Source organism: Scyliorhinus torazame, chromosome 10 (assembly GCF_047496885.1).
Source record: "Scyliorhinus torazame isolate Kashiwa2021f chromosome 10, sScyTor2.1, whole genome shotgun sequence".
Classification (NCBI taxonomy): Eukaryota; Metazoa; Chordata; class Chondrichthyes; order Carcharhiniformes; family Scyliorhinidae; genus Scyliorhinus; species Scyliorhinus torazame.
This window is the reverse complement of record NC_092716.1, coordinates 248,408,418-248,421,257: the sequence shown is the minus strand read 5'-3', so window position 1 is coordinate 248,421,257 and position 12,840 is coordinate 248,408,418. Positions and strand designations below refer to the sequence as shown.

Sequence of the window (12,840 nt, the reverse complement as noted above, 5' to 3'; positions counted from 1 at the left end):
ACGAGCTATTAACTCAATCAGCAGGATGCAAACACTGCCATTCAATGTATTTCAGAGAATCTCATTCAGTTTCAAAAATAAAACTTAGCTTCCTCTCTCAAAATCAAAAAGGTTATTGGCACAAATTCAGGTGAGTGGAATGTCCAGTGAATCCAACTCCAATATCAGTGGCTTTGTCAGGCAGGATTCCTTTCGGCATCCTGGAGACTTTCTGAAGGCCAATCCTGAGAGTGACGGTGGTTAGAACTACCAGCACATGACCAGCTGCAGCCATTATATCAGTCCAGAAATGGTCCATTTAAAAAAAACACAATTTAAAAAAGAGAATATGGAAGAATGACAGATTTTAAAGATTTTCTTGTGCGATGAGTGTACTAAATTGTTACATGTTATATTTTATATTTGTGGCAGCAATGTTATTAAAAACCCGGTTTAAAATACCGGTATTTGTCTACTAAAGCTGTAATTAAGGTGTTGTAAAGTGAGGGAATCATTGATTCCAACTATTTTCTTGTTTAGATAGGGATGGCTAATCGAATATTGTTTATAGAAAGGAGGTTCCTTGGCGTGTAGATAACTTAAGAGGGAGTGTTGTTTAATCCTACCTAAGCAAGTTAGGGGACATCTTAGTGGGGTACAGATGATGTAATTAACAGGAGGGGCCAGGTCTGTCTGTAGTTTTGGCAGTTTGCCACAGGATTCTAGCCTCAAAAGACAGAGGATTTTTGGGTTGTCTGAAAGGGTCTCTCTCCAAAGATCTGCACAGAGAACAGCAGTAACCCTGATTGCTAACTTTATTTATAAGTGGATTTTGAACTGTATTGAGTTGCTTTTTGTTGGAATGTAGTGTTGTAGTTATAGATAGTGAGTTAAAGTTTTTCCTTTTATTTAAGAACTGTTTAACTGTTAATTGCAGTTTTGGGCCCTGTATCTAACGAGAGATGTGCTGGCCTGGGAAAGGGTTCAGAGGAGATCCCCATCCTTCTAAACTTCAATGAGTACAGACCCAGAGTCCTCAACCGTTCATCATATGACAGGTTCTTCATTCCAGGGATTATTCTTGTGAACTTCCTCTGGACCCTTCCCAAGGCAAACACATCCTTCCTTAGATACGGGGCCCAAAATGCTCACAATACTCCAAATGGGGTCTGACCAGAGCCTTATACAGCCTCAGAAGTACATCCCTGGTCTTGTTTTTTAGCCCTCTCGACATGAATGCTAACATTGCATTTGCCTTCCTAACTGCCGACTGAACCTGTCATTGTTCTTTCCACGATGAAGTTCTAACGGTTTGTCAGTTTTGCTTTTATTCTGTATTTAATTTGATTTAATTCTGCATTCAACTAGTTATTTTGATTTACCAGAACCTCCTTTTCCTGTTCAAGGCATTTTCCACGATACTTCATAAATACAACTGATGCTTGAGGTTTACCACATTTTAACTGGAGATCAATATTTGCCAAGTTTGCTTTTTCAAGTTTAACTTTTAGACAGTTAAAATCCTCCGTCAAATGTTCAACTTACCCTGACTGGCTCTCAATTGTTCCCTTTTTTCATTCCCCAATTCCTCTTTTATATCAGGAAGTTGATTTTCTGTGTTAATCGTTTTTTCCTTCAGTTGCTTGTTATCTGCAAGAAGAGTCTCATTTCCTCCCTCGGTAGTTTTCAAGAGTTTGTTAAGATCACCACAATACGGTCATCATCACGTTACCGGCTCCACAAGCCAAACAGTCACCTCGGACGAAACCTATTCCTCCAATCGGTAATTTAGGAATAATCCCCAGGATAACAATTCCATTTACAAAATGACTTCTTAAATTAACTTTACACAAATAAACAGGTTCTACCCTTCCATTGATACCTCTTACTAATGTTTTTCCTGCCTACATCGAGGAACATCGAGAGGAGGAGGATGCCGAGGGATAGCAACAGCGCCTGGGACCCAACCTGGGCAAGGCCAGGCAGCACAGGGCCAGTTCACAGTTCTGTAGAAGGATCACTTGGAACCTTCTTTTTAGAGTAAGAAGTCTTACAACACCAGGTTAAAGTCCAACTTCTTTTTAGAGAGGGAGGCGAGACTTCAACAAAGAACGCGGAGAGAGAGAGGCGAGACTCCAATACAGAGCATCGAGAAAGGATAAACTTTAATCAAGAGTGGAGAGAGAGAGAGAGAGAAAGAGAGAGAGGCGAGACCTCAATAAAGAGCAGAGAAGGCGAGACTTCACTGAAGAGCAGAGGTGATGCTTCAATAAAGAACTTAGAAAAGGAAATGAGACCTAAATGAAGAGCAGAGTGAGAGGCGAGACTTGCATAAAGAGCGGAGAAAGAGAGAGACATGGATCCAAACAGCGGATAGAGGGAGAAAAGACTTCAACAAAGAGCAGAGAGTGAGAGGCATAATAATGAGCAGCACTGGTGGACCAGGCAAGAGGAGAACCCTGGAGCCTCCAGCAATAGCTGGAAGCACCATGATGCCTAGTAGTCAACGGGCAGAAGCCCTACGTACCTTTGGTTGGAGTACAAGGCAGGGGCCCAGTTTATTCAGCCGTGATTATTGCAGCGCCTCCGCCTTGACTGGCAGCAGGTGTTCCGGATGAGCTTGGGCGACCTCAAGTTGTTGGCAAAGTACCCCACTGCTTTCAAAACTGGGTTAGGCCCGTCCGCAGGGACATAGCGAAGGTCCACGCACTAGTCATCCCCGTTATGAAACCCAACAGCACCGTACCTCTTTGTGGCAACTATAAGATGACCGTGATCAGGGCCTCCACACAGGACCGTTATCCCATGCCCCGGATCGAGGCTCTTTATGCCCAGCTGAGCGGAGGTCATTCATTCACCAAACTCAACATGAGCTTTGCGCACCTCCAGTTGGTGCTGGACCCGGAGTCTCGAATATATGTGACGGCAAACACATCGGGAGTTGTTACCAGGTTACCTTTCGGAATGTCATCGGACAGCGCCATTTTCCAGCAGGTGATGAAAAATTAGCGGTTTACCTGGACAATGTATTAATCAGTGCAACATCTGACCAGGACCATCTAAATAACCTGGATGATGTACTCCTTCGTTTCGCGGACTCCGGAATTCGTCTCTGTAGGGAGAATGTGTTTTTCATGCCTGTGAGGTGACCTATCTGGGCTGCAGTGTGGACCGGGAGGGCCTTCACCCAGTCAAAGGTAAGATACTGACCATCTGACAGACCCCGTGCCGGAGTGAGCTCGTTCCTGAAGTTTGGCAATTACTACGGCAAATTCATCCTGGGCCTGGCGACAATGTTGCCCCCCCCCCCCTGCACAGTCACCTCAAGAAGGGCAGGTGTGGGCTTGGGGTCAGATGCAGGAGGTGGCGTTCACTGAGGTGAAGAGGCAGCTCACTTCTTCCCAGCTGCTCACTCACTTCAGCCTCGAAAAGCCACTCTTGGGTCACCTGTGGGCGCCTCGCCATAAGGCACTTGGACGGTATTGTCCCATTGGATGAACGATGGCAAGGTGCGCCTGATCAATTTTGCCTCAAGGATGCTTGCCGCAGCTGCGTGCAACAATGCCCAGAGAAGGGGGGCGTGGTCGTGGTCTTTGCCATGGGAAAATTCCATCAGTACGATTATGGCCGTTGGTTCACAGTGCTGACCAATCACAATGTGTTGCTGGATGCTCAAGGTGAGCAGGGCCATTCCTTCCATTGTCAGGGTTCAGGGGTCGGCCCTCAAATTGGGGGGTAAGAGTATGTGCTGAAACACCGCCCCGGGATGCAAAACACGCACGCAGACACCTTGAGCAGGCTTCTGCTCCTGACAAGGCCGCCGATGGCATTTCATGGATATCTTGCCAGACAAACCGGCCCAAATACGTGCATGGACAGAGCCAACACCCTGCTGTCCAAGGGTCGCCATATCGTTTCGTGTGGAGCCCAGCACCGTGCCCTTCACCAGTGAACTAACGCCGTTTGTAATAAAAACCGCTGAGTTCTGCATTGAGGACGGCATCCTCCTTTTGGGGGACACATATGGTGGTTCTACAAAAGGGAAAGGCCCCATCCTCTCTGAGCTCCAAAATGGGCATCCCGGTGTGTTAAAAATGAAGATACTCGCCCGTAGTGGTGGCCGGGTTTGTACACGGAGATTGAGCGACTTGCCCACCACAGTGGGGAATGCCTGGGATAGCAGAAACCCTCGCTGGCTGTGCCGCTTTATCCCTGGGCAGGAAATGGTCGCCCATGGGTGCGCCTCCATGCCGATTATGCTGGCCCGTGTGCCATCCCTTTTCAGGGGGTCAATGTTCCTCCTCCTCATCAATGCCCACTCGAAGTGGCCAGACGTCCACCAGATGCCATTGACGGCTTCTCGTGCAGCATTCGAGAATCTTCACGTCTTGTTCAGTATTCACGGCATTCCGGAGGCCTTGGTTTCTGACAACGGGATGCCTTTTACCAGTGTGAAATCTGGCCAACGAATGGGGTACGCCATGCCCGCACCGTATCCAATGGTTTGGCCAAGCGGGCGGACCAGACGTTCAAACGCGGGGTGAGCAACTAGATCACGCGGTCCCTCAACATGCATTTGGTGCATTTTCTCTTATTCTTAATCTTTTAACTATACGATGAACATAAATTAACAAGCAATCCCACCAGCTGAGCTGGGAGCTGCAGAATCAAGAGTGAGGGAGCCGCAACATACAGGCACCTTCTCAAGAAGACGTCCGTTTATTTTAATGTTATGCAGCTGCCTGGCTGTTCCCTGATTGTGAAGGGACAAGCCCTCCACAGGACGGCCAGCATCGGAGGAGGGAGATGGGGTGCTCCGGGGATTCATTGCCCAAAATAAGCCATCCTCCCATCTCGTTCTCTGGGCCCACCACATCAGTGCTCCAGGCTGATGCAGGCTGCCTGCCTTGCTAACACAAAATCCCAGTCACTGCGTGAACAGGGCGATTAACATTAATTGACCTGAATTGGCTGCCCAGCAGGGTTACCAATCCTACCCAGGTTGTCCCGGAGTCTCCAATCCTGGAGAAAAATCATTGGGACAATTTTTGAGCACAGTAGTTAGCACTGCTGCCTCACAGTGACAGGGACCCAGTTTCAGTTCCGGCCTCGGGCGACTGTCTTTGTGGAATTTGCACTTTCTCCCCGTGTTTGGGTGGGTTTCCTCCGGGTGCTCCGGTTTCCTCCCACAGTCCAAAGATGTACGGGGTAGGTGGATTGGCCGTGCTAAATTGCCCCTTCGTGTCCAGAGAGGTACAGGTTAGGTTATGGGGTTACCAGGGATAGAGGGGAGTGGAGAGGGTTAGAGTGTTCATTCGAAGGGTCTGCTGCAGACCCGATGGGCCGAATGGCCTCTTTCTGCACTGTAGGGATTCGATGATTCTATGTGCAGCACAAATTTTCTTTGATTCACACGGCACATAGCTGCAATATTCAAGACATAAAAATAAAGGAAAACAACAAAGCTTAACTCAATACCTCAAGGTCCAGACAAGGATTATGGCTCCTGGATTTAGGAGGTTTCTGTGGGAAAACAGGCTCTGGATGACTGTGGGAAAGAATCTATTTCACTCTAAATTGTTTAATTTTTGAAATAGGTTTCTTAGGTGTAAATGGTTCTGAAAGTAGTATATTTTCAGTCAGCAGAAACATCTAGACGGCAGCTTAAGCCCAGTTTACACATTTCTTAGGCAACTTGTGACAGTAAGTGATTATTATTATTTGATCTGGTGGTTTCAGTTACCACTGAGCATACTGTTGAATAGAAATTAAGGAATGAGTGATCTCTGGTTGGGGTGATTGGAGGAAGTGCGGTGGAGTGTTCTGTGATAGAATTGTATCACCGAATCAGAAAGGATGAATCTACTAGACCAGTGGTTCTCAAGCTTTTTTACATCATTTTTAAACTTTAAAAAAATTTGAGGCACGGCTCCTATTTTCTCCAACTGAACTCGCCACCCATAAAAGCTTTCTATCTCTAAAGCCTTATGAAAACATGTCAAGCCACCATTTAATACTATTTTCATTAGTTTATAGGTTTACAATGAAAGCTTTCTTAACTTACATGCCAAATACCAGACTGAAGCCTGTTTCACATTTTCTTAACTTTATTGGTTCCTGTTTCTTACCTCTGCCTTCTCCCCTTACTGGGAACATTGTGGGTTTTTTTACTTTTCCGTCTTCTCTACTGTTTTTTCTTTCAACCTCTCCCCGTCTCCCTGGCTTTGCTGCCCTTTGTGTTTTTGCTTTTTGAGCAGGCGGATATTGACAGACAACCAGGAGAAAGTCGCTGATAATCCTGGACTTTGGAGCTGACTGGGAAGAGGGCCCAGGGAAAACAGAGACCAGCAAACCCTGCATATTTTCAGCTTACTGCCTTCTTCTGTAGTAAATGTGGCAAGGAACTGTCTTGCCATACTGGGGCTCCAGGGACACAGCAAGCAAAGTTTAACACAGAGATGTCCAGCAAGGTGCAAACCATCAGCTCGTGAGATGGACGGCTGTGACATTGAGGGAATTTTCCCAGCCCTTTGGAGATGGATTTGGTGGTAGCAGAAACTAATGGAACATCCCATTGGGGCATTTTTGCTTTGTGATCCCGCCTCCGGGTGAGGTTATTGGGGGTGGGCTCTCACAGGAAACCACTATGCTCTCCAGAGGAGGACAAGCAAGCAAAACACTTAAGGCCTCAATTAACAACCACTTAACAGAGAGACAGGCAAGTTTGTTGGCGTTGCACTGGCCTCCGGATTGTGTCCGGAGCCCGGCAATGCTTCGAGGTGGCTTCACCGTCAGAAGTTGGAGGACAATCACAGCTACTGCCGTCAATGATCCCAAAGGCTGGAAGTGGTAAATCCTCGAGAGGTGTTTCTCCCTCCGCATTGATTCGGTTAATTTAGGGCCTTCTTTTTAAACATGCTGTCTGCAGTCTTTCATGAAGGCCTCCATATTGAGGCGCCTCCAGCATTACCCTCTGTCTGAGTAGTGCTCACTTGTCCCAGTAGTCTGGTGGCTAGCTATCCCATCGGGACCCCCGACAAACCCTCCAGTGCTCGTGTCCCGTCTATCAACCTTAGTTGGACGGAGAAGAGGAAGGCAGCAAATTAGAAAACTTGCGCTGATGGTGGCGATGCTGAGAGGTGTGGGTTAGGACCAACAAAGGGAGGATTAGAGGTTCCAGCGACCTATAGCATTTGTTTAAAAAACAAAATCAACTTGCCTATTTCCAGTGATATGAGGGGAAAAGTAATAGCGATTGCCTAATTCAAACTCGAGTGAAGGAAGTCACTTGATCAATGTTTAAAAATAGGTTACTTTATTTCCACCTGGTAAGGTATATACAACCGTATTGATCAGAATTCAATATGCAGGCAGTGAGTGCAGATGACTCAGGAATCAATACCCTGTACCGTGCTCTTTCCTGTTCAGTTCCATCTACATCAAACAGAATGTAAACAAAATTAAAGACAAATTTGACACAGATACTTTGTACATTCTTAACAATATTTGGCTGTGAAAAAAGCACTTCGTGATTCAACTGACACTGATTCCATTACGTTTGGAGCTGGCTTTCGAATTATTTCTCCTTGTCAAAGAGAAATTTAAAAACTTTTGAATTCCTTTATCAGTGGTTGGAGTTGGAGGAGCAAAAAGAGGGTGATGCGCAATCAATTACTCTCAAGACGAAGTGATTCATAACTGAAGGCTTTAATCTGCTAGAACTCTTCCCCAGCAGCTTCGATACAGAAAGTGAAGGCTGCTGGGATGGCACCGGTTCTTATACTCCGCCTCTCAGGGCGGAGCTATGTACAACAGCCAATGGTAGACTCCTGGGTCTAACCAATGGTCATTCACCTCTTAGGTACCGCAATACCTGGTACTACCACAGAGGGGGGTTATTCTGGGAGGGGGCGCCTGATTAGGAGGGGGGAATCTGACCAGAGGGGTGGGGCGATCTGACTGGAGGGGGGTGGGGAGGAGAGGGGTGTCAGTCAGACCGGAGGAGAGTCAGACTGGGACCAGGGAGGCGGGGGGGGGGGGGGGGGGGGGTGCGGAGTTGGACCAGATGGCATGTCCGACCGGGAGAGGGAAGGGCCGGATTGGGGGAGGGGGTGGGGGGGGGGTGGAAGCGTGGCGGTGTCAGACTGGGGGTGGGACGAACGAGAGGGAAGGTCAGGCCGAGTCGCACTGGGAGAGGGTGGTATGGGGAGACACGGGTCGTGGCTGTGTGTGTCCCCCATACAAGGCTGGGTCTAGGTGTTACGTTGGAGATGGAAGAGATTTTTTTGGTTTGTTTTTAACTCTTTCAGAGTAACTATCAAGATGAAACTGACGGAACCATCTGAAGTTAGCAAAAATAATCGCTTCTATCAGATGGTTCCCAGCCCAGTGCAATTGTCCAGATGAGGCGAGCACTTCAGGACAATTGCTGGGTAAATCCATACGTGGGAACGTCCTAGAGGGATTCCCATCATTGGGGTACCCCCCCCCCCCCCCAAAAACCTGCTCCACTGTTCACTTTCTTTTGCCTTCTCAATCGGAGTATGTTCCTTCGTAACTTCTTGCTTCCATTTACGTAACTTAGTGCCCGAATGAATCATCTGCAAACTTGGAATATACAACTATATACCTTCTCCAAGTCATTGATACAAATTGTGTAAAGCTGAGATGCAAGATTAGATCTCTGTGAAACGTGACGTATCACATCCCAATTTAGAATACATTGTCTCGATTCTTACCTTCAGTTGCCAACAACCAAAATTACCAATGCATGTTGCAAGGTTACCTCCAATTTCACGGGCTTTCATTTTTGCTCCCACTCTGTTGTGTGGATCCTTATCAAATGCCTTCCGGAAGTTAATGTAGGCAAACCCCATAGGCACTCCATTATCCATCATGATCGTGATTCCCTAAAAATATTCAACTGGCTCTCTTTGATAAGCTCACACTTGTCCAAGTGGTCAGTCACACTGAATCCTTATGATAGGGTTCAGTGACTTCTCCACAACTGCTGTACTCTCCAGTTTTCTCCAACCCTTCCTTTTTTTAATGATGGAATTCCTATTTACCAATTCCAAATCTAAAGGTACAATTTTTCAAATCTCTCCCTCAAGATTAGTAAGTTAATGCGTCTGCAATTTTCTCACATGGCCCTGGGCTGTGAATCATGTTTCTGACTGTCTTAAAGTTTTGGTTCCCTTGTATTTTGTCCACTACTTTGAATGTGGACACAAATATTCATTTCATAATCTTGCCGTTTCTTTATTGTCTCATATAGCTTCATTGCATGTCTTTAATGAGCCCACAATCTCTATTATTCCAATATTTCTCAATATATTTAATAAAGCTGTTGCGGCTAGCTTTAATATCATTTGCAAAAGCTGTTTTTTAATATTCCTTTTTGCACTTACTGCTTTCTTTTGCCTCTCTTTGCTGTTTTTTATATCTCTCCTCGTCCTCTCAATTTCTCTTGCAATTGTAAACTCTTTCTTTTGGCTTAGTGTCATGTGAGAGTACCTTTAAGAAATCGGTGTTTAAGAAATGTACCTTTAAGTGTTTATCAGTGATGTCAGAGTGTGGGTGGAGCTGGGCGGTCTGTCAGCTTTTTACTTTCGTTTTAGGCTGTTTGCTGCAGGGTGTGTTTTAGTTTTGTTTTCAGTGTTGGAGCTGAGGCCAGACAGAGCAGGTATACTGTTGATCTCTCTGCCATGAAAAGACTATCTCTTGATCATTTGGTGAATTCAGAATTTTAAATGTTTTCAGTTGTGACTTTAACCTGATGTGCTTCTGTTAAAGGTTATGTTTTTTGTAAGTCTTCTGGATGTTAAAAGGACAGCGTAAGCATTACTTAGTGTTGTAGTCTTTGGGGGTTGTATCTGAATTAATGGTTGCTAAGATGTTCACGGTTTGTTTTAAAAAGGTTAACTTGAGTTCATAGAATAAACATTGTTTTGCTTTAAAACATACTTTTCCATTTCTGCTGTACCACACCTGTAGAGTGGGCCGTGTGCTCCCCATGCCACAATCTATTAAAAGTTGAGGGTCAGGTGAACTACATGATACACTTTGGGGTTCTCTAAACCCTGGCCCATAACATTAGTGCTGTTTCTTACCTCATTTGTAGACCACAGGTGTTAGCTATATAAATGGAGCTTTTAGGTGCATGCACTGGCTGTGTCTTGTACGATGCATTTCCCCCATCGTATGGAGTTCTTCGATCGACTTCAGGAGGCAGGTTTGGTGATGAACCGAAAGTGAATTTGGAGAAGCCCGAATCACTTTCCCTGCGGAGTTTCCGATACCCTCAAGACGAAGGGAAATAATGCGATTTCTTAGCATGAGTGGATTTGATCGAACAGCTGTGCAAAAGTTTTGTGGCGTGATTACTCCACTGATGGAATTGCTGAAGAAACATAAAAAAATTCAATGGACAGCGGACTTTCAACAGGCATTTGACTGCCTGAAAGCTGTGATCGCCAATTCTCCTGTATTGGAGAATTGCAAGGGACTCTGTGGTCAGATTGAACTAAATTATCTGATTCTGAAGAGAAATGCCGAGGAGTAGAGGAATGGATGGATCGTGCAGAGACTTTGTTCAAAGAGACTGTCAAGCGAGAAGGATTTCGGTTGGAGGAAGAAGAACAAAGAAAAATGGACATTATTATACCTGTTTGCATGTGTTGTTTTTTTTTTTAAACGAAGAGGTATATTTACTGTGTACATTTCTTAGTGGATAGTGCAAAAGTGAAAAATGAAACCATCTTGACGTTGATTGTTTATTTCTTTTTTCTTGGGGGGAGGTGTCATGTGAGAATACCTTTAAGACATGGATGTTTAAGCAGTGTACCCTTAAGAAAACAGTGATGTCATAGAGTGGGTGGAGCTCAGTTCAGTTCAGCCAGTTTGCAGTTTGGTTTTGCAATTTAAAAAGTGCCTGGCTGGTTTTGCTGAGAGCAGTTTAAAAGTAGAAAGCCAGTTTGAGACAGCAGTTTGAGAAGTTCTGGTTTGCTGTGAGTGCTTGAAGGGAGAAGGCCAGGTTTGAGAAAGCAGCTTGGGGTGTGTCTGTGTGTTTCCAGAGAGTTTGCAGGAAGAAAGCAAGGTGCTGAGCTGAAGTCACCCAAGCTAATATATCTCTGCCATTCTACAGAAAGTATATATATCCTTTAGCCTGATGTGATACTGTTTAAAGGTGTTAAGTCTCTTGGAAGTTTGAAGGAACATTTTAAGGAAGTATTTACTGTTGCAATATTTTCTGAGTTATCTTTGAAGTAAGGGGTGTTAAGAGATCCAATGTTTATTTAAGGTGTTAAGTTGAGTTCATGGAATAAACAGTGTTTTGTGTTTAAAAACCCACGTGTCCATAATTGTAATCCCACACCTAGGGAAAAAGCCGTGTGCTAGAAAAGCAACAAATCCATTCAAGGGTGAGGTTAGTTGAACTCCATGATACAATTTGGGGTTCTGAAAACGCCTCGCCCATAACAACTCCAATGTCAACATCCCACCAGGCTGCTCCCTCTATGTCCTTTGGCTCTGCCCCAACAATGTGTCTTAGCATCCAACCAGGAAGAGCATCCCACTCCCTTGGTGCACAATAAGACACTTTCCCAATTTCCTTGCACAGCCATCCCATTTGCTCACAAGTGAGATTATCAATTAGTGTCAAATTGAGGGTTGTTCCTCTGATTAATTTCAGTCCCCTGAAAGTACAGCGAACTCCCGTCTGAGCCTACTCCTGCTCAGACGGAATTTCACATTAGGCCCAAGCCCTGATCCCCAACCCCCACCCCACCCCAGGAGCCAGAGCTCCACAACCTGAGCTGCCTGGTGGAAATGCCCTCCGTGTCCTTTCGCACTGCACAGAGCGGTTTCCTGTTGGGGCTGCTCCTGCGTCTTCCATTTCCTTGCCCTCGCCTACTGCCTGGACATGCCTTGTTGTCATCCAGTGGCGGAGGTCCCTCTATGGAGGAGTCCTCCCCCTTAACATTGGTGACCTGGGGTGGAGGGTATTGCATGCAGCAGTTCCGTACAACCGGAGGCTACGTCGGTTCACGGACTGCCAAGATGCCCGTCTTTTTTGCGGCCTTGTGGACCATGCGTATATAAGTTGCTTTAGACTGCACCCCCTTTTCAGATATATGAAAAACACTATTGTTCCAGTTTTGTTTGAGGTTCAGCCCCGTGTTCCTGATCCAAGGGCACCTGGTGTGGGGAGGAACAGGGAAGCAGAAGGATCTCTTCATGAGCCCTGTCCCTGGGCCTGGCCAACCTTGCCATCTACAGGTGAGACCGAGCGGGTTGTCCGACCCGACTGCCTGCCCCTTTACCGTGACTACATTCGTTGCAGGTGTCCCTGGAGAGGGAGCATGTGGTGTCCACTGGCACCATCGAGGCCTTCCATGCCCGCTGGGCACCGCAGGGACTGGGGTGCCTTAATGACCCTTTGAACCATACTTTAGTTTGATGTTTTAAGTTTGATTTATGATTTGTTTTTGTTTAAAGCTGTAGCCTCCCCACCCCTCCGAGGGAGATGCCCCCTTTCATGTTGTCCCTCAGTTCTTTTGATTTAGTTTGCACAAATAGATTATGATGTAGTTTACATTTTAAATGTTCCAAACCTGTGAAACCCCCTGAATTCATTGGCATTTTCTCTAAAGGAGTCTTTGCATTTAGTCATCCATTTACACAAAATAGTTCAGTCCCTTAAGACACTGGCGTTTGAACTCCGGAGGCTCAGCCAACCAGTTTTGGGCAGATTTGGATTCATGTCCCAGAGGTGAAAGCCTGATGTTTAACTCACTGCAGATCTTCAGTCTTCCAATCAGTTTGAAATGCCAGCTATTAATTTTCAAATACCACATC

The 12,840-nt window shown here is 45.8% G+C and overlaps 1 long non-coding RNA gene across 1 annotated transcript; it reads right to left on the bottom strand.

Annotated features, from left to right (window-relative positions):
* Positions 1-7,277: 7,277 nt before the first annotated feature.
* On the bottom strand, positions 7,278-11,736 carry LOC140384709 (uncharacterized). The gene is made up of 2 exons (XR_011933127.1): positions 10,092-11,736; positions 7,278-7,413 (listed from the first exon to the last, which is right to left on the bottom strand). It is a non-coding gene; the product is annotated as an uncharacterized lncRNA (long non-coding RNA).
* Positions 11,737-12,840: the final 1,104 nt, after the last annotated feature.